At 43.8% G+C, this 20,510-nt stretch overlaps 1 long non-coding RNA gene across 3 annotated transcripts; it reads left to right on the top strand.

Annotated features, from left to right (window-relative positions):
* Window positions 1–6,421: 6,421 nt before the first annotated feature.
* Window positions 6,422–18,980, top strand: LOC119018228. 3 transcript variants are annotated; one of them, XR_005074683.1, is made up of 6 exons: window positions 6,422–6,513; window positions 12,675–12,883; window positions 12,985–13,545; window positions 14,646–14,767; window positions 15,488–15,673; window positions 17,833–18,980. It is a non-coding gene; the product is annotated as an uncharacterized LOC119018228 (long non-coding RNA). The 3 variants fall into 3 exon arrangements; XR_005074682.1 differs by having other exon boundaries at window positions 12,675–13,055; XR_005074681.1 differs by having other exon boundaries at window positions 12,675–13,545.
* Window positions 18,981–20,510: the final 1,530 nt, after the last annotated feature.

Raw genomic sequence — 20,510 nt, 5'->3', positions numbered from 1 at the left:
GCAGTGTATTCCCAACTGTTTATCATGGCTGTGTCACAAGTGATATTTGTGACAAATACATTTACTAACACTTATTGCGTCTTCTAGATATTGTAAATGCTGAACGTACTGATGTTAATCTGCTTTTCAGTGATGGGTTGTTTCATTGAAATTGACTTTAGTAAATCCTGTGGAATATCAGCACAGTCACCCAGATGCAAAGTTAGCAGTGAACATTTCTTCAAACCACGATATGTCCAAGGTTGACATTTGTACTGAATGGGACAAATCATGTTCAAATAGTTTTTTGTGGAAAAACTGTGATACCAAAGCATCAGTATATCTGACCTTCAGTGTATTTACGTTCTATAATCTATAATCTCCATATGGAAGTTTTCATTGTTACTGGCACTAGCATGTGCTGGAGGTGTTTGCATTTAACATGGAGGAAGACAACACAGGCTCATGAGTCGATGAGTTTGACATTTGCTCAAGGCAAGTTTTCTGCCCCCAGTGGTCAGTGTCATTTTAAATGAAACCACATGTTGACACACACTGTGGTCCAATCAAAATGCTGTAATCGTAATCGTAATCGTAATTGTACTCGTGATGGCAATGCAATGCAAATAAATGAATACAATGAAATGAATAAAATGCTTTGAGTAATAGATAATAATTACATAACTAAGATGTTGTGTGGCTTGTAGGCAGACAGACTGAGGTGACGAATGGCCATCTGGCTGGCTGACCTGGATGCCAGAACCAACACTTCAGTTCTGGTGTGAAAAGATGGAGGCAAAGGCAACCAAGCCTCTGTTCCTCCTCTTTATACAGTCAGAGAAGCTGAGGTGAATCAGCTAAAGGGCTGAAAACAACCACATGGCACACTGATTTTACATTTTGACCTCTCCTTTCCTCTAAGACCTCAATGACAGTGCTGTGCCTCGACTTCTCTGCTGATTCAGTTGTACCTTTTGTTTCCTGGGATGCCAACTCACAGTGAGCACGTATCATGATGAACACACAACCTTAATCATGGAAACAATTCTAGAAAACATGTCTCAGTTGGAAATAAGGTGACGAGGACCATGCCCTAAGTTTCATTTTCCATCCACAGATTCATCCTAATAGTAATCCTAGTAATGTCAGTGTCTCCAGAATATTTCCTCTGCCTCAGTCACTGCAGTGGAAAGAAAACAGCAAATGCAAATTATCATAACAAAATTACAGACTGAAGACTAAAAACATGGAATATGAGGAATATGGATCCAGAAGGAGGCGAGACAAACAAACACACAGAGGGAGAGGGAGCACCATGTAAATGAGGGAGAGAGAAAGAAGCTGAGCTCTGTCTCCTGGAGGACAATGATGTAGACCCACACCATGAGGATGAAGATGAGAATGAGGATGAGGACGAGGCCCTGACAGTCAGAAGAGAGAGACGTCCCAGGATGGAGCAGTGGTCAATAACGCTTTGTGGTCAGTTTTCAACCTTACTGTTTCCATTTGGACACAAATTGGATGTTTCAAAAATGTATCCACAACTTTCCTTTTCTGTTTTAGGTGTGCATTGGGTAGAATGAATCAAGATATCAATATCAAACCCATTTGTTTCCTGGTAGCCCCTGGCAACTGCAGAACCCTTTTCCCTATTGTGCCCCCTTCCTCTGGAAATAACCTCCCTGCTGACAGTCTTGACTCCGATCGCTAGCTCCTCCAGTGGGTCGTGTCAGCTGTGGTGTTAGAGTTCATGTTGTTCTGCCAACGAGAAACAATCGGTTTATTCCTGATAACATCGCATTCCTCCAATTTTGGTTTTCTGTTCCTTCGAGCTGCAAGCTGTCTCTCTCTCTCACTGCCCTCTGTCTACAGCTTCCACCTCCTCCTCTGGCTCCTCCTCTTCCTCTCTTTTCAGGCTCCCTTCTGATGGACCACAGGCCTCTGGGAACATCTCTCTCCCAGATCTGGATCATCAGACCCTGAGCCCTGCTGGATCATTGCTATCCTCCGTGTTGCTATCTTCTTATGTCTGTAATTACATAACATTAACATGAAATGAAATTAAAAAACACCGAAAAAAAAAAAAAACAGGCAAACAGCTTTGTGTCGGCTTTATGAAACAGATTAACCCTGGTTCTGGTTGTTAGTCTCAATCAAGACAGGCTTTTCACAGTAAGCTCTGCTTTTCTGAGCACTACACCAACAATAGCTTCACCCTGTATAGGACACACAGCTTCTTATTTGAGGACAAAGGCATATTCTTCATCAGCAGAAAAACAAATCTGAGTCATCATTCTGCAGCCAAACAAACACGAACTAACAAATACTTGTTTTAAAGAGTGATCCTCTTGTCAGTGTCCTGACTGTGTTTCAAAAAATCAGGGAGGGAATCTTTGGACTTCATTCTCTGGAACTTGCATAACTGAGGTTACCTGGAGGACAAGAACACTGACTTTATTTTGCAGACTGTACAAGAAACAAACAGAATGAGCCTGCCAGTAATAGACCTGTCTCAGTGCCATGAGTGAGTGTGTGTGTGTGTGTGTGTAGACAGAAGGAGAGAGAGGAAGGCAGAAGGCAGACGGTGGTGAGCAAGGTTAATGAATATTTTGTTTGGTTTCCCTCTTTGCAGAAAATTGGTGTGCTGTGTTCTTTAAAGAGCTGCTTTAACTGACGAGGGCAATTAATCATTCCACCCGAATGGTGCAGGAAGGAGTCATTCGGCACGATCCCCTGGTGAGCTTACTCCCCAGATGGCATCCCACAAAATGCAACTAAGTGAGTGTGTTTGTGTGTTTTTAGCTATGACTGTGTTTGTGCATCTGTGTATGTCAGTGTCTGTTTCGTGTGTGTGATGCTAGGACAATAAAAACAGACACACACTGGCAGCCATTACTGAGGCGAACATCCTGGTACCATTACTGGCTGCCAGGCAGTTTCTCCTCAAAGAACTTCAGCGACGGCCTGAACAATGCCATGTTCATTTCACCTCCTTAATATCACTGGACACACATTGAACCCAGCTGGGCTGCAGTGAGTCAGTGGTGCAGCCGGTCACTTTGCCATCTTGTGGTCATGTTTAACAGTGCAGTTATTGAATAATCGTTTTACTGATTTGTTTAGGGCACCTGATCTATTATTACAGGGATCAACCCATAACAACAAAACTGAGAAAAATGCTGAGTGTGATCTTATTTAAAATGACCGTACTACCAACCAACATACATGGTTCCTTTGTCATTTCTGGGGACTAGAAATCTTTGGGTCCAGGACAGTGTCTTGCCATGACTACTGTTGATCTCAGAAGACTATCTGAACTGAAGCCTCACCAGAGAACATTTATGGTGTTGTGGCATGGCCTGCCACTGACCGACAGAATCCTCCCACGCTGTGTTCATTCTCGTGTGTTACGGTGTTTTTTTTAAATTTATCAGAATGTTCAGTCTTCTCTCTGACCATTGTGATCGACCAGCTCCTCAAGTGTGCATGGTCTTGTTTCAAACAAGGAAATAAATGCAAATAAAGCTTAATGGCCATACCAGCCCCTATATGTGGTTAATATACTCTTTTGACAGCAAACTGCATTTCTTGCCATTTCCTTTGCTCACAGAGGCTCCTGTAGTTGTGTTAAATCTTCTTAATCACACCTAAGGGAGCAGAGACACCGGCCCACCTAATATAGCTGAACAGCTAATTTCATGTTGCTTTCAATGGGCCCCACCTATCCCCTGCTCCCCTGGTACATCAGCACTTTACTGTGTGGAGACAGTCATAAACTGGACTGTTACTGCTATGTAAGCAGCTCTGCCTCCTCGGTGTGACCTTCAAACCTTCAACAGAAAATATGGATTTTGCTGCTTCGCTTCTGCTTAGAAAGAAAATAAAAAGCAACCTTGAGCCTCAGTCAGTGTGCACACTGGGCTCACTGAATTAAAGCACTTAACATCACCAACCCTAAATTCACTGCAAGGACTTTTATCCATCTGACTCGGCTGCTATTATTTAGTGGGAGTTTGTTCCACAGTGTTGGAGTAACAACCATGAAAGCACCATCCCCCTTTGTTTTCAGGCTGGACCTGGTGCTGTTAGCAGGATTTGGTTCTCAGATCTGAGGAGTCTTGGAGAAGAATATGGGGTGAGTAGTTCTGAAATGTAGACCATTAAGGGCTTTGTAAGTAATCAGTTTGAATGTAATTCTGTAATGGATTGGTAACCAGTTAATTCAGCCAGGAGTTGGGTGCGGGCTGTATTTTTGTTCAGCGGTGTTTCTGGGTAGCCTTGGCCTTGGCAATATTTCTGATTTGTGAATAGCAAGTTCTAACTAGACTGCTGATGTGTTAATAGAAGTTGAGATGGTGATTGAAGACAATGACCAGGTTTCTAGACTGTTTTGCGTTTGTTGTTAGCAGGCCAAGGTGAGGGGTGACATGATTTGGACCAAAACCAGTGCTTAAAGGGATATTCTGGTGTAAATTCAATCCAATTTATTTTTACTTAAATCAAATCAAATCAATCTTTATTTATATGGCGCTTTCCATACTTGGACCAATTTACTGCAGTGTATTGTTGCTGTGCGGTCGTTTCTGAGGATGCTAACACTACATAAGCTAACGGTCCGCAAATCTCTTGAGGGACACTGAAAAAAATCCCTTTAAGTCTTGTCTGTGTCCAGCCTGAGGAAGTTGGAGGACATCCGGTCCTAAATAGCATGGGGCAGTGTTGGGTATAAACCAGGTTTCTTGAGGAGAGGCTGGATACAGGCCTGTTTAAAAAAGTCTGGGAGCAAGCCAGATAATAGCAATGCATTTACAATGTTGAGAAGCCAGGGGGCGATCACTCCAAAACTCTCTTTGAATTGGGTGGGAGGAAGAATGTCAAGTTTGCAGTTGGTGATATTAATACTGAATGCAATGTCAGCCAGATGGGTGGGAGCTCAGCTGATGGTAAAGGTAAACTCGCAGGAGTAACAGAGTATTCCATATTTTCTATCTTTCTAATTAAATGATTAAAACACCTCTCACAGTCTGCTGCAGAGGTAGTAGAAACAGCAGCTGGGGCAGGATTTACTAAGCTGTTAATGGCATTGAATACAAATCTAAGCCCTAACACTTTTTTGATTCAAATAAATAATACATAAAAATAAATAATTCTCTCATTTGTATTCTGCGAACTTCAGTTTTTGTGTTTTTCAGTCTACGTTCAGGTCTAGTTCTCTAACGTTTCATTTATCCGGGGTCTTGGGTTGGAGGTGCGGTACAGCCTAGCTTTTACGAGTGCTATTTGGTCCAGGGTTTATAAGTGCATAAACTGATTAACTATGTTATTTCCATCTGTCACTGGTGCATGCAACTATGAGAAGTGAAAGTGGCAGCAAAGTCTGCACCTGAGTTGCTATTCAAAACTCATGTGTAAACGGCTTGCTTAGGGCATGGAGTGGCAGAGATACAGTTCGAATCAAACAGAACCATTTTATGGTCTGAAACAAAATCCCACAAAGAGAGGCATCTCATTTCTAAGCCCAAAGTAAAAACTAAATCAAGAGTGGTGCTCCATTCAAGTTCCGTACGTGCAGGATAGGGCTTGTAGTTGACACAAACAAGAACAGGACTTTTACCCAGGAGACCATTGTTCATGTCCAGTGTGAAGCAAGAAGCCATCAGTGAGTTATTTTGGTAAGTATGTGACACATGAAACACACCCTTCGTGTTGCTAATGTAGCTCACTTGTCTTAATCCAAACTACAATCTTGTCCTGAATCTATCCTCAGTATTTTGTTGCCTGCACCTAACCCAGCGATAACTGTGTCTCACAGCCACTCTGGTCTGACTGACCCAACACTGGCACTCTCCAACTATTAGATGTAGTAGTTTTCCTGTAAATGTGGAAACAGTCATACACTGAATGACGATTGACTTATGAGAGCATGTTGCATACGTTTATAAGTAATGATAGTGGCATCTACCATTCACAATAAAACTGTATTTCAACTCACAGGCCATATAAATTAATGTTGGATCACACATTGCCACAGGCTGCAGTTTGGACTCCCCAACTCAAGCAAGCAAGGATAAGGAGAGAGAGGTGTAGAGAGCTCAGCTATTTCTAACTCCACACCCCCAGAGTTTTTCATTTTTAAACCTTCAACCATTACTTTAGTCGGGCCAATGCAGGTACAGTTGATGAGTTGGAATCTGAGTCTGTTGTCAAAGGCTGACCTGCAGTTAGTAGTCAAACACAGGATATGTTCAACATTCCTTTACATTGTCCACTGAATACAATAGAAAACACATTTAAAATCATCTTCATTTGCATTGACTTTCTTTATGTTAGCTAGTTTTTAGCTGACAGTTGCTAGTGAGCCACAGTTACATTCACCAGTGTCTGCAGACTATTTATCCGATATTACCATAGATACAGCTTAAACATCTTCTGGAATCTCTTTCAGTGCACAGTTTAAAAAAGATAACTGTGTTCAGGAACCAGGAGGTGCCTCGTGATGAAACAACTGATAGTCAGCCTTCATTGTAAGTTATGGTGAGTGCCACACCTTCCTGTGTGTGTGTGTGCGTGAGTGCGTGTGTGTGCATGTGTGCGTGTGTGTGAACAGCGTACGAAGGAGAGGATTTGTGTGTTATCACGCCTCCTGTGCAGGGAGAACAGAGAGGGGGAGGAGTGCTGTTCATCAGCATGATGGAGAGCTGGTCAGCAGCCTGGCAGGCTGGCAGTCACTGAGACTGATGTGTCTTTTCTCTCGTCAGTCAGCTGACGCTCGATAGCGTTTTCATTTTAGTCTGTGCCACTGTTGTATTTTTAATTCCAACGAAGACTTTAAATATTCAGTGTGAGATAGGGGATGCATTAGTTTGACTCATCTCTGTGTGGATTCTGGTGTGTTTTTTTTCGCCTGTCCTGTGAAGCAGCATTGGTGGTTAGTGTAGTAACTTCAGGTTTGAGCTCAGGTTTACTGGATGTTTTGGGTCAGTTCCAAACAACGTCTGCTTTCCACAACGGAGCATGGACAGCTTCAGACCAGTCCAGTTGCCTCTCACATTCAACACAATCGCTTACTAAAAAACAGCCTGCTTATCTGTTTGGTCACCAGCCTCTCACAGGCCCCTCTCGTCTCTTTAGCCCCTGACTTGTGCAGGTTGCATCCTATCAGCTTGTGTGAGATGCTGCTGTACATCTGATTGATTTGTTAATATCTGTGTCCTGCACAAAGTGGTGCCCCTTCCATCAGGCCTTCGAGCATATCAGGTTTGTTAAGTGAATGTTTTAAACAGACAATTGTTCATGTCACTGCACACAGAACTGAAACACAACCCAACGACCACAACAGAGACATGAACCTTGTTCTTCAGGGACGCCTTTACATCTGCAAACCCGCTGCTAACAATAAGACGCCAGCACTAAACTGAGATCACAGAACCTGTCTTCTCTGTCAGCTACAGTTTACATGTTCCTGTAAAGCAATCCCTTTCGCAGCCTTGTCATTTTTCAGACTTCCTTCCTCCATGGTAAATTGATTTAATTGTTTTTTATTTACAAATTATTCCTGAAAAAATATTGTGAAGACATCCAGGTAAAGATCTTTGTGGTCAGTCTTTACTCTGGCAGCTGGACAAGTTGGTTCCACACTTGAACTATTTTATATCTGCTTGAAAAGACCACTCCAGTCCCATCACCTTCAACAGCCTGCTTTACTGATGCACTCTGAGAAGCACCTCATGGCTCGACACTGGATAGTGTTACTGGCAAGGGTGTCAATCCTGCAACTACTCTCTCAGCATAAGATGAAATTGAGCCATCAAATCATATTTCATATAATTTATGACAGACTCTAATGCTTTACATGCTGACTCTACCTATGCTCTGTTTTACTACACCCTCTATAGAAATAGTGACATTTTCCCAAAAAACAGCTGGTTCTGTGGTGTTGTCATCAGAGCTGATGCCTGTGGTGAGCCGTAGGAGCATGGGATAGTAAGGCTTTCAGTTGGTGTGGATCTTTACAGTATGTTTGCAGGTATTGTGGAGTACTACTGCATTTGTTAGAACTCTTCTATCACCTCATAACTCCATGGTTAATCTTGTCCTATAGATGTGAGGTGCTTTAAGGTGAGCCACAGTCGGACGTTGCCCTCTCTCCTCCCTCTCCACCCTTACCTCTCAAAGAAGGCTGCTAATGAACCGTGGCCGCTCAGACAGACAGGAGGAATACAGCTCGGATTTATTTGCATCCTAATGAATCAGAAGCAGACACAGAGCAAATACAGATCAACTGGACAGGCCTTAAAATGAGTGATGAGGCATCTTCATGCAGGCTAATGTATGAGATGTATTAATAGGCATGTTTAAATGTATCCACGGATGGAGCCAGTTTAACTGTTAGTGACAAACTATTCCACAGTTTGGGACCAACAACTGAAAATACTCGATCCTCCTTGATTTTTAGCTGGGTGCATGGAGTGAAGAGCAGCAGTGGGTCAGCGGTCCTGGGATGGAGTAGAGATGAGCAGCTCTGAAATGTCACCAGCCGCCAATCCATTCACAAATAAAAGAACCTTAAAATGAATCCTGTACTTCACTGGCAGCCAGTAAAGAGATGCCAGGAGGGGGGAGACATGGTCTCTTTTCCTGGTACATTTTGAACCAGCAGCAGGTGTGATGGGGCTGACTGACTGATTGCAATGTAAAGAGAATTACAGTAATCGATGCAAAGTAAATCAAAGTTTCCAGATCCTTAACTGACAGGAATGATTTTCATTTGAGGTAATGAGGTCCAGCTGGGAGTCGTCCACCTAACAGTGAAAGGAGGTATTGTATTATTTGAAAGTACATCCCAAAGGAAGCATGTACTCGGAAAATAAAGTAGGTCCGAAAATGGAAGCCTGTGATACTCCACAGGAGATGGGAGGGATCTAAAAGAATTAAGAGTCATTTCCTGAACCCAGAGACAGCCAATGATCATGGTGGTCACACCCAGAGGAGGTCAGGGGAGCGGACTTTGTGCTGTGATGTGTTCTGAAGCCCGACTGAAATGTGTCCAGTATACACATCACAGAACATGTTCCACAGACAACTTAACGGGGCTAAGGCCTTCTTGATTGGGAAACTCTGACAGAGTTCATGTCCCCATAAGATGGTGGTGGCTAGTATGGGGTAGATCTCAAAGAGCCCAGAGGAAGCGACCTGGCATTCATTTGCAAGCTCTGGGGGCCATGCTGCTGCAAACCATCTTACCGGTGAGTTTAATAAGGGCGATGGCATGGTTGATGGTGGCGTAGTGAAGGGAAAAGTCTTCACTCGGGATCAAGCTATTGATGCTGGGAATGGTACTGCCATGGGGTGCTGAAAGATCCGTAATGATGCATTTCTTGACAAATTATTTCCTGGTTGTGACACCAAGGGGGCTGATGCGGAAGTTAGGAAATGGAGAATGGATGGACAGTCGGATCATGAAGCCTTCCTTAACTTCCTTAGCGAGCAGGCGGTCGACTGATTCCAGCTCGGTTATGGCCGACTGAAGATTTTTTATCTCGAAGGAGATGGATGGTTGTGTGGAAAGTCGGGGGTGGAAACCTTCTTCAAATCCTTTGATAAGAAACTGAACGAAAACTGGATCAGGGTGGTTACGAAGTGCCTCTGCTAAAACTGTGATGTTAATAGGTGTTGATAAGTGCTCACCTGGCTTCAGTGAGGTAGGGTTGTGCGGGCATGCTGGGCAGGCGTGGCCCCCGCCGCAGAAGCACTGGAACATGGTGCATGTGGTGCTGTTGAAGTTGTTGCAGATGAAACAACCTCCTTGGTGCAAGATGGGTCTGCCTTTTTTATTGATGCCGTTGGTAATGGGAAAGATGACAGAAGGTGAAAATGACACCTGTTTAAGGGGTTTGGGTGCTGGTGGAGCTGCCGACGACAGGCGATAGAATGCTGAAACTCTCATTTGGCAGTAAATCTTGTTGTCGAGAGTGCCCCAGCAGGTGGCCTTGTTAAACTGTGAGAGGCAGCTTCAGAGGCAAAGTGTGTGTGGTATTGATAGAAACCATTGCCACCAAAGTGGACGGCCAGATTTAGAATAATGGACAAGTAATCGTCCAGTTTGTTGCGTCGCGTGTGGAATTTTGAACAGAGAACGTCTCTGTAAAGGGAGAAGGCGTAAGTGAACTCTGTAGGAGTAAGCTCTCTGGAACATGAGGGTGCTCTCACTTTATAGTGGGGGCACCCTTTGTATCCTTCAATAAATCTTTCTGCAGGTGGTTGATGGAGGGAAGGCAAGATTAGGAGTGCGAGGTCAATGTAGTTACCGTCAATTATCTGCCTACGTAGACTGGTGGGAACTGGGGAAGCAAGTGAAATGAAGTGTTGGGGTGGTGATGGGAAGATTGGCTGTAGACAGAGGAAAGTTAAAGGTTGCCTGCTGGGGGGAAGCCCCGGTGCTGGCATTCCAGTGCCAGGAACCCCGGCTGTAGTGAGCTGCTGTTGTTGTTGGAAAAAAGCAGTGGTTGGGCTCTGGCATCCCGATGCTAGGAGAACCCCGCAAAGGTTAGCTGCGGTGATGGCTGGAACTGGATGCCGGTGGGCGCTGTGGCGTTTGCCCTTGACGTTGTAGGTTGCTGTAGCTGGTGATGATAATCCTGATGGAAGTTGGAGGGTCCTGGAATCCATCTGTGTGCTCCCTCTGGAGTGTAGTGATGACGAGAAGTGTTCACTGAAACAAGAGCGTCAACGTCACTGCCTGTAGGGGTGTGTGTGATAATGTCACCTGGAAGCGATCAGGTGTTGACGGAACGAGCGGCCGTGAATGTGGACAAAAGTTTTGCTTTATTGTCCGTTTGGGGAAAAGTAATCTCTTTATCCTTTAAAGTCTTTTGGAGTGTGGCTACTTTCCAGTCGGCGATATTGGAAGATAAATTCTGGCCGGGGGATCTCGGGGGGCAGGGTTGACCAGTGTTGTCGGACAGTGGTGGGAGGCTGGAGCCATCTTTGGAGGCGAAAGGGTCGGCGAACTCCAGCAACGGCAACGTTCCGTCCGTGAATTTCCTTGTCCTCTCTTAGCTGCTGAAGGAGGTGGGCTGGGAGACATGGAGGATTTGTCGGGTGAGCTATGATAGTCTTGAATGTTGAGAAGAGATGAACCAGGTGAAATACGGACCATGGATGAGACGGAGTTGGTTTTCTTTGAAGTCGCTCACATCCTGGACATCGTTTGATGTCACTGAAATCAGGGTCTCGGGTATGGAGGAGACGTCGGCTACTGGTGAATTATGGTCCTGATCTCGATGGAAAAGATCATCGTTGGACAGGGAGAGAGAAACAAAATCCATGGTGAGGTGAGTTAAAGATGTTTGCTCATGCAAAAGTTTGGCTGTGCTTTCTGCTGAATATGAGAGCGAATGAATATGAGAGCGAATGAATATGAGAGCGAATGAATATGAGAGCGAAGCAGAGGAGAGGGTCAGGTGGTTATTTATAGAAATGTGGAAGTTGGCGCTGTTGAGTCATGGTCCTGCTCCTGAAACTTCACCAATTAAGCTTCAATTACTGCTGGTATAAAAGCAGTCATTGGGAGCCTATTCCCATAAACTGTTACAGAAGTTACAGAAGTTCATACAGAAGTTCTCCACCTGCTGTGTCTATCACCCACCTGTCCACCACAGGTGTAGCCTGACTCCATTAACTCAGGAGATTATGAGGAGTGACCTCATTTTTATTAAGACACACTAACAATACACTTTCTCTTCAGCTCCCCTTCTCCATTAATTGGCATCAAAATCCTCCTTCCTGCCTGGAAGTATAACAAAATGCATTCTTTACAGTGTACTATAATTAAGACTTTTGCCAACAGGAATTCTATAAAGGATATGAAATTCTCAAAAGGGTTGGATTGGATAGATCAATGATAAGGGCAGTGTCTCTCTCTCAACATCAGCCTTATTTTATTAAAAATCAGTGAGAAAATGAAAGGCATACTCTGCTTGAAGGCACGCAGAGAACATCCACTTAAGCATTAAAATGATCATTAACATTAACACTGGAGGCTGTCTCCCCTGTATTAATCCTGAGGAGAAAGAAACAGAGCAGAACAGGGAGAGCAGATACTGTAATTACTCACAGCAGAATGTGTGTGATAGAACTTCACTGGATCTGAAGTCACTCTGCTCAGTCTTGAGAACAGTCAAGAGGGGAAAACATGTTGAGTGGTGTATGCATGTTTTCTGTGCATTGTTTCTACGTTTGGCTCCTGTTATTGCAGCCCACATCCTGCAGTCTAATAATTCCAGTTGCTCCTCTACATTGACTAGAATTTAGAATCCTGTGCAGGCTTTATTTTACATAGAGGAGAGATCACCTTCATGCAATATTCAGCATGCCTGCATCTTGCAGTGTGTGTGTGTGTGTGTGTGTGTGTGTGTGTGTGTGTGTGTGTGTGTGTGTGTGTGTGTGTGTGTGTGTGTAATAAGAAGAATGTGTGGAATTAAAAGGTGATATCTGTGTTCTGCTGTGTCAGTTCTGATCATTTGTTTTCAAAGTGTCTATGATGAGTCCAACAGTGTCGCAGTGTGTTACGTTAGACTGCCGGACTTCTTTTGAAATCATGATGCCTACATTACCAACAATGCCACTCAGGGTAACATTTGGACTGTTTTTGTTTTTTTTTCTGGGTGTGGATATTTTGTGCTTATGTGTTACAGATGTGCTGTGGAGTTGCTGGGCATGGCTTTCTGCTGGCCGGAGCGATGGCTGATCACACACACCTGCAGCAGATTGAGCAATCAGTACCAGGTTAAAAGCCCTGGCATCCTCCACTCCTGCTGACAGATCATTTCACCAACCAGACGCAGTCCATGGTCTCCCAGTGCTAAGTGCTGTTTGGATACTCTCTGGCCAGTCCACGACCCAGGTCCCCATCCTGAGTATTACCCTGGTGACATAGGCACTTCATTTACCCCCTCAGTGTTCCCACGTGTTTGACTTACAACTCTCCACTTCCACCACTAATAGATCCCGCACAGCATATGTAATGAATCTTCTGATTGGCCACGCAGCTCAGTGGATCACAGCCTTATGAGAGGGTGAATCTGCAGTGCTTGATAAATATTCAACCTTTATTAATGAGATGCGTAAGGTTTTTGACCTTCCTGTACAGGGTTCAGAGGCAGCTAGCTGCTTGGTAGTGCTACAGCAGGGCACAAAGTCAGCAGCAGCTTACTCTGTTGAGTTTCACAGCAGAAACTGGGTGGAATGAGTGAGCACTCAAGGGGATTTTTTTATCAGGGGTTGTCAGATTGTCTTCACAGTTTAAGTTAGCCTCTCGTGATCAGCCTGCCTCCCTAGAGGAGTTAATTTCCCTAGCCATTCGCATTGATTATCGCATCTGAGAACAGTGAAACAGAGTTTTCTCACCTCATGTTTGGCCAGCCTTGCTCCCAACCAACCCTCTCACTCATCCGCTGAACAATGTCCAGCTCCCCGTCTGACCCTCGATCCCAGAGTTCCCCCTTGTTGCCCAGGAGGAACTCATGCAAGAAGGACGCCCTCACCTCTCATCAGAGGAGCGCCAAGGTTGTTCTCTAAACAAGTGGTGTATCTGCTGTGGTCAACCTGGACCTGACAGAAATGGTGACTACAGTCTGGTGTGCCTGCTTGATACAGTCAGCTGTGTATCCTCTGTGCCCCCTACTGTATGTTAACTGATGTACCCAGGGGTGTGTTGTTGCTGAACACATTTGGACCAGTGTGTTTTAGATGTGACAGCCTTTTGGAGACAAAGGTTTCTGCTGCTGCTCATCCTGTTTTTTAAGCCTGCACAGGACTTCAATCATCACAATTTCTGACAGAACCTGGCTTATACAGACTGATACTTTGATGAGTCTTCCATCATCATGCATAGGTCCCACGTGTGGTGCAGCATTTGGGTCGTCAAATCCAAGAGAAAATTATCGAAATGCTGCAAGTCACATCTTGCAGTTTGATAGCGTGGGCCTCAGCTGTGTCCACTTTCTTGTGTCAGTACGTGTCTGCCTGACTGACTGGTGTGTTGATTGGTTTCTTGCCCCTGTGAAAAAAAATGCAGCAAAAGTGTCCACATAATATAATTGTGGAAGGGTTACCTTTTATACATGCACAGCATGGTGCTCTGAAAGATCACTCTCTAATTCTAAGCAGGTTTAACATTTTGGAAAGCTTCCTTAATCCAGGCCCGGCACCAGGGTTTAAATTCTGAGGCTAAGGAAGTTGATACTGCTTGCCCTTCTTTGACAGTTTTCTACCATTCTGCTAAAACAGAAATAACTGATTTCATGCTGTGAAAGACAACAAGTGTGTTTTTTAAACACATTTATGCTGAGATTGCTTATTATTCATGGTTTACAGCCTATGCATTACAAGCGACACACCAGATGTATTGTTTAAATGTGCATAAATAAAACACAGTATCCTATCTGTCATACTTATTAGTTCTAAACATCAATTTGTTTGGATGATTGGCAGGATTATTATTTGTTGACTGTGGGGAGGGGTGTAGGTGGGCCCATCCACAGTGCTGCACCTCCATTTTCTACAAAAATACTTTGAAGAGAGTTGGTTTCCTGAGACTGTTCACCACAGAAATATTTTGTTTCAGTGTGTAAAAGTGATGTATGCTTATCTTTTCACTGTCACAGCCCCACAGCAGAAGGAGTGTGATGCTCAGTATTTGTGACCACACCTCCATATGACAGAGGCAGATCAGGGGCAGATTACAGACGTCCAACATTCCCCCACAAACAAGCACTTGGCAGCAGTGGTGAGGAAAATCTGCCTGCCCGAGTGTGTGTGTGTGTGTGTGTGTGTGTGTGTGTGTGTGTGTGTGTGTGTGTGTGTGTGTGTGTGTGTGTGTGTGTGTGTGAACAGATGAATGAGAGGCACATTGTAAAGCCCTTCATTTACACAGTCCATTTACTCTTTCTTTGATTAACAGTTTCAAAGCTGTAATCTAGAAAAAGTAAATGTCTGCAAATGTTGTGGGTATTTGATGGACTGAAAAGGTATTAACAATACTGTGGCAGAAATGTGTGTGTGTGTGTGAGGAGTACTGTTCAAATTATTGATTGTTTCAGGAGATTAATTACCACTAATCCATATAACATGATGGTAAGAAAAAGTGACTGAAATCAGCTGACCTGTAGCAGCCACACCATTTCAGTCAGAAGAGACTCGCATTATTTGAGCAAATTTATTTGACATGTGCACAAAAGAATGAGAAAGTTTGGTGGTTAGACTCCACTGTGGTGAAGTAATACTTGGGGAGGTGATGAAGCTGTATGTGTGTAGAACAAGAAACCCCACAAAGAAAATTGAAGACTTGTAGGAACAACGGGACAGATCACTCAGCAGAATATTTCCAGTAGAAGAAACATAAAAGTATTAGATAGAGACATGCATGGCAATGAAGGAAGATGTCAATTTTATGACCTGCCCGCCTGAATAGTTCACGTTGAACATAATGTGTTTCACTCTGTGAAAGGTTGTAGGACCCAGAAGTGGACACAAGGCAGGGAATGGAGTTCAAGGTAATTTACTGAACAGAGCAAGGTTCCTGCAGGTGAAGATGGGCTGACACTCAGGCTTGAGTCTCTGTATCCGAGGTGGAAACAGGAGGAGATGGTGTTCATGGTGGTGCTGGTGGACTGTGGAGTGAACGGACACTCAGGTGAGCGTAGGGCACTGCTGTTGGCCACAGAGGTGCAGAGAGCTGGGATGAAAGCTCAGATTAGAAATGAAATAGTTTGGATGACAGAGATGTGGAGCGTTCCCCAGCTCTGAGGAAGGCAGAACAGGCCAACAGGAATACAGTATTCACATTCTTCTCGGTCGATATTAACTGGACCACATATAATCTATTATACAGGTATTTGTGAAACACATTTTCATGGCTATTCCAAAACTTTATTGGTTTGTTTATTTTTCCAAAACTTCCAAATTCCATGACTTGTCCAGGTTTTTAATGACTGTATGAATCCTGTACATGTGTTCTGGATCCTGGCAATAGCACACAACCCTGTCAAACTGCATGTTATAAAGTGCTTTCCAATTTTGGTGTGTGTGTGTGTGTGTGTGTGTGTGTGTGTGTGTGTGTGTGTGTGTGTGTGTGTCAGATTAGCCCTCAGGTTTTTTTATGACATCTGGGCTCCCCTCAATTGATTCAGACCCCTCCTCCTCACCAGCCCTGCACCTCTCCACTCAGTCAAATTAAAGGCTGCTTAGTCAGCCAGGAAATGAACAACTCCAGCATAGATTGAGCTCAGCTTGCTGATGTTAACTCGTTCTGGGCTCTTCAGTAAGAAACATAAAAATAATGGTAGAAAGATGTTTAGTCTGCTGCACTTATGAAACTGAAGACCAAAGGCATGTTTACATCATACTTTACTTCTTGAGCTCGTATGCAGCTCAGAATATGGAACAACAAACTGATGTCATCAGAATGGTCCAGTACAGCTACTGGTTGTTCTGGCTGTGGCTGGTAACCCTCTGACTCCTGGGGCCAGTGTATTAACCATGTGTACACACAGAAAATGTACTCACACCAATTTCCATGCAGATTTCCAAGTCTGATCAGATCAGATATGATCTATGTGATCGTCTATAGTTGAAAGGGGCGTTATGTAGTTAGTCAGAATTGGAATATTTACAGTGTTAACAAGGTTTTAATTCAAACTCATAAATATGTTTGTTTTTTTTTTCTGTAAATGTACACTATTTCAAGCTAGAAAGGTGGCAGGGTCCACCACATATAAACAAAGAAAAACAGTATAAAAGTTGATTGAGTTTGATTATTTAGTTTGTTTAGGAAGGAAAAAAGTCAGTCATTGTTGATCTTTCTTCTCATTACCAGTTCTCACCAGTGGTCAGGGTGCGTACCAGGAGCGCTGCATGTGCACAACACGACAGCAACACAGCCGTGAAGAAGCAAAGAGAAGGCGTACATGTTGATGACAACGGAACATTTTTAGACAGCTCTTGTTAGGGTTAGGGTTAGTAAATGGAATCTAAATATGAGAGCGCAATGTAGAAAAGTGAAACTGAAACCGATCTCTTTATATTCAAAAGGAGTATGTAGTATTGGTAGGATCAATATTTTGGGATTGATCCGCCCAGCCTTAACGTGCGTACACTTGGGTACAAATGAGTAGACATTTTGCCCCTTGTGTTTTCCCTGTTTTTACCCCTCAGAGACAGTGACACTACAACAACACAATACTGGAAGGAGACAAAGACATGTGAGTTAAAGGTTTTGCACTAGATCTGGTCAGATAGTCGCCTCCAGTAAAGTGCAGGAGCCGCCCGGCTCTCTGTGCCAGGGAAAGATGCTGTTGGCAGGACAGGCAGGATGGCGACACCTTTCCATGTATACTTTCAGTATCTTTTTCCTCCTATAAGATGCTGAAGTCCCACCCTGCTGCCACAATGTAATGTTGATTTGTGGGACATTTCTTTTTTATTTAATGAGTGAAAGATCTGATTGGTTGTCAGACTGAGCGCCATCAGACCGTCACGCTGCTGTCGTGTCTGTCGGCTTACCTTCACACACAGACGCCGTCTCTCTTCTGTCAGAGGCAGAACCAAACTGTCCTCCCAGGCAGCGTGAATGTGTCTTCTCTCTGTCTGGTTGACTCTGTGTGGGGGTGGTTTCTAGCAATCACCAGTCTACACACCTGCTCTCACCTGCTCAGCAGCCTGCAGTACAGCTAGCCTGGCTGTCCATCTGACTGTTGTGTCACCACTGTCTTAGCTACACTTCAGGCTCTACTCGTGTTTTTGCTCCTTTTGATTTTATTCCCTGTGCTAACTTATATTCTCTTTGTGCCTCAGGATCATCTGCCTTACAGTCTGCCAGCCAGCCGTTCCCACCCTGCCATCTTCTTTGTTTATCCCCTGCTCTGCCATTCATCTCAGTCGTCTGTTCTCAATACTCCCTCGTCATCAGCCTTCATCAACTCCAGTCTGTCTTTCCAGTAGACTACAGTGCTCTGTCCTTCACTTGTGTTTTAACAATGGTGAGGCAGTTTTCTTCTTATGCATAATGGGAAGACCAAAACCTCCTCTTGACGCCCAGCCCTGAGGGACTGCACTGTGCTGACCAGTGATTCTGCTGACGTGGCCTAAGAGAAGGGCTTAAAGAGCTTTTCAACTGCATCTCATGTTTTTAAGATGATTTGCTCAGTTGTCATGGAGATGAAGGGATCCTGGAATATCATTGTTCTTTGTAGATATTTTGAAGGGAGGTTAGCTTGTTACCTGTCTCTTCCTCTCATGATTGTAACTTTTAAATGATTGTAGCTTTTAAGCTTTGTACCTGTCATGTCACATGTAACATTGGTGGAAGAGTTTGTTGTTTCAGCTGTAGCAGCTACTTCCAGGCCTGCAGGCCTTACCTGAAGCACAGAGACCTTGACTTACTTTCCACCATTGCTCTGCGTGTTTCTCACTGTTTTGCTCACTTGATTGTGTGATTCTCATTTTAAACACTGTTCACTGAGCTCAATGTCATTTTTATTTTTCATTTAAGTATGAAATATATCAGGCTGCATTCATAGCTATTGCTGCACACCACCTGTATGCATCCATCTCTCCACTTTTCCTCAGCTTTGGCATCTCAGCAGGTTGATTAACAGCTCTACATTGTTTATCTCTGAACTGTACGAAATACTACCAGTTCTTCAAAGACAGGTGTGTTATGCTTTTTGCCCTCTGACCATTCAAATAATCAAGCCAGCAAGGCTCAGCTGTGTCAGTCGGCTGCCTGCCCTGCCTGTTTTCGATGTTTTGCTGCCCCAACACACCTGGTTCGAGTGCTTGGGTCATTTTTAAGGCTTCAGCAGAGCTTGATGAGGGGGCGGGGGACTGAAAAACCCTGGTCTGAGTCTCCTGAATCAGCAAGGCCCCTGAAGATGAGACTGTTGTTCAGTCTACAAGCCTGAATCCCTTTTTTAGGATTGTTCTTAATCATCATAGATTGATTTTCGGAAGACAAGACAACAGAAAAACCACAAGAAATGTGATTTTTCCAAATGGGATCCAAACCACATTTGAAAGATGTTTGATTCAAATCAAATTCCTACAGATGTGTCTCAGTCTGAATGTCCAGAGCTCTCTGATTGCTCATACTGGATTTCAAAGTGTCTCAAGTGTCAAACCCAGAGAGTTGGATGTCTGTCCGAGTGGCTGGGCTGAATCCATGCGACTGCTGGCAGAGCAGTGTGGAAGACACTACAGGGACCAACAGTCCACACAGACACTGAAGTCTGCTGTGCAAAATGACAGCGTGATTGGTCCAAGAGCAAGATGATGGATCGTTCTTCCATGTTGGAGAACTGCGTCACTAGTACACAAGGGAGTTACTTTCATCCCATGCAGACATGTAGCTGAAGTCTGGAGACGAAAATCTGACCAGATTGCTTGCAAATAACAGTGCTGACACTCCGTCTTTTTGATCTAACTTAAGAGACCAATGCAATTTTGCCCGCTGTGTGAACATGGCCTGAGTGAACCTGAGAAAAAAGAACTCATCTATTGGTTGAAAGTGTCAGTAAAACCTAAAGACCTTGAGTTAAGATACTTTCACCAAACTGCTGGAGTGTGTCTGTGGTCAAGAATGAAACTACCAGTCCAAAAAAAGCTTTGGGACCAAAATCATCAAATATATCCAATGTTATTTATCAACGTATATAGTTCTATAGAACTTTTGGTCAAATGGGCCCACAAGGCAAATCATTATAATTGTATGGTGGACTAAGTCTCTGTCCTTCCTCAATGTAGGAGCAGCTGAGATGTGGCAGACCATACACCACCTATCTCATCACACACAGAACAGATGAGTGGACTTTAATTGACACACAATCATGCTGTCCAATCAGCATCTCTATATGACACACCTGTCAGGACACCTGGATGGATTATCTTGGCAAAGGGGAAGTGCTCACTAACACAGATTTTAAACACATTTGTGCTCAAAGTTTGAGAGAAATAAGCCTTTTATGAGCAGCCTTTCATTCGTCTTTTATCCATCTGTTCTTTGTTTTGTTTGTTCCACTCACCCGTATTATTATTATTATTATTGTGTGTGTATTCTTTCTTCCTCTTCGTCCTCCTTGCACATCCCTTCACATTTTCACACTTACTCATATTTGAATACACAACACGCTTTCATACATAAACAAAAATGTATAAAGTTCCCACACTAACAAAAACAGCTACGATTCTGCATCAAATTCAAAACAACCTGTTGTTTAATGTGTCACCTTGTTGTGTTATGTTCCACTTCACAGTGGTATTACAGGTTTCACCAGTGTTCTTGATGAATCACACAAGTCGAATGAGAAGCATGACAAGAAACATACTCAAAATTAGTGAGAGATATTGGGATATGGGTGCATATCCCATCAGCACCACAGGCACCACCACGTGACCTCCAGGAAGTCCAGGTTTCTTACCGCAAAACAATATTCGACATCTAGTGAGGAGAACATTTACATTGTTTACATTTTAGT

This window comes from Acanthopagrus latus, chromosome 4 (genome assembly GCF_904848185.1).
Source record: "Acanthopagrus latus isolate v.2019 chromosome 4, fAcaLat1.1, whole genome shotgun sequence".
Lineage (NCBI taxonomy): Eukaryota > Metazoa > Chordata > Actinopteri > Spariformes > Sparidae > Acanthopagrus > Acanthopagrus latus.
This window is presented reverse-complemented; position numbering and strand designations above follow the sequence as displayed.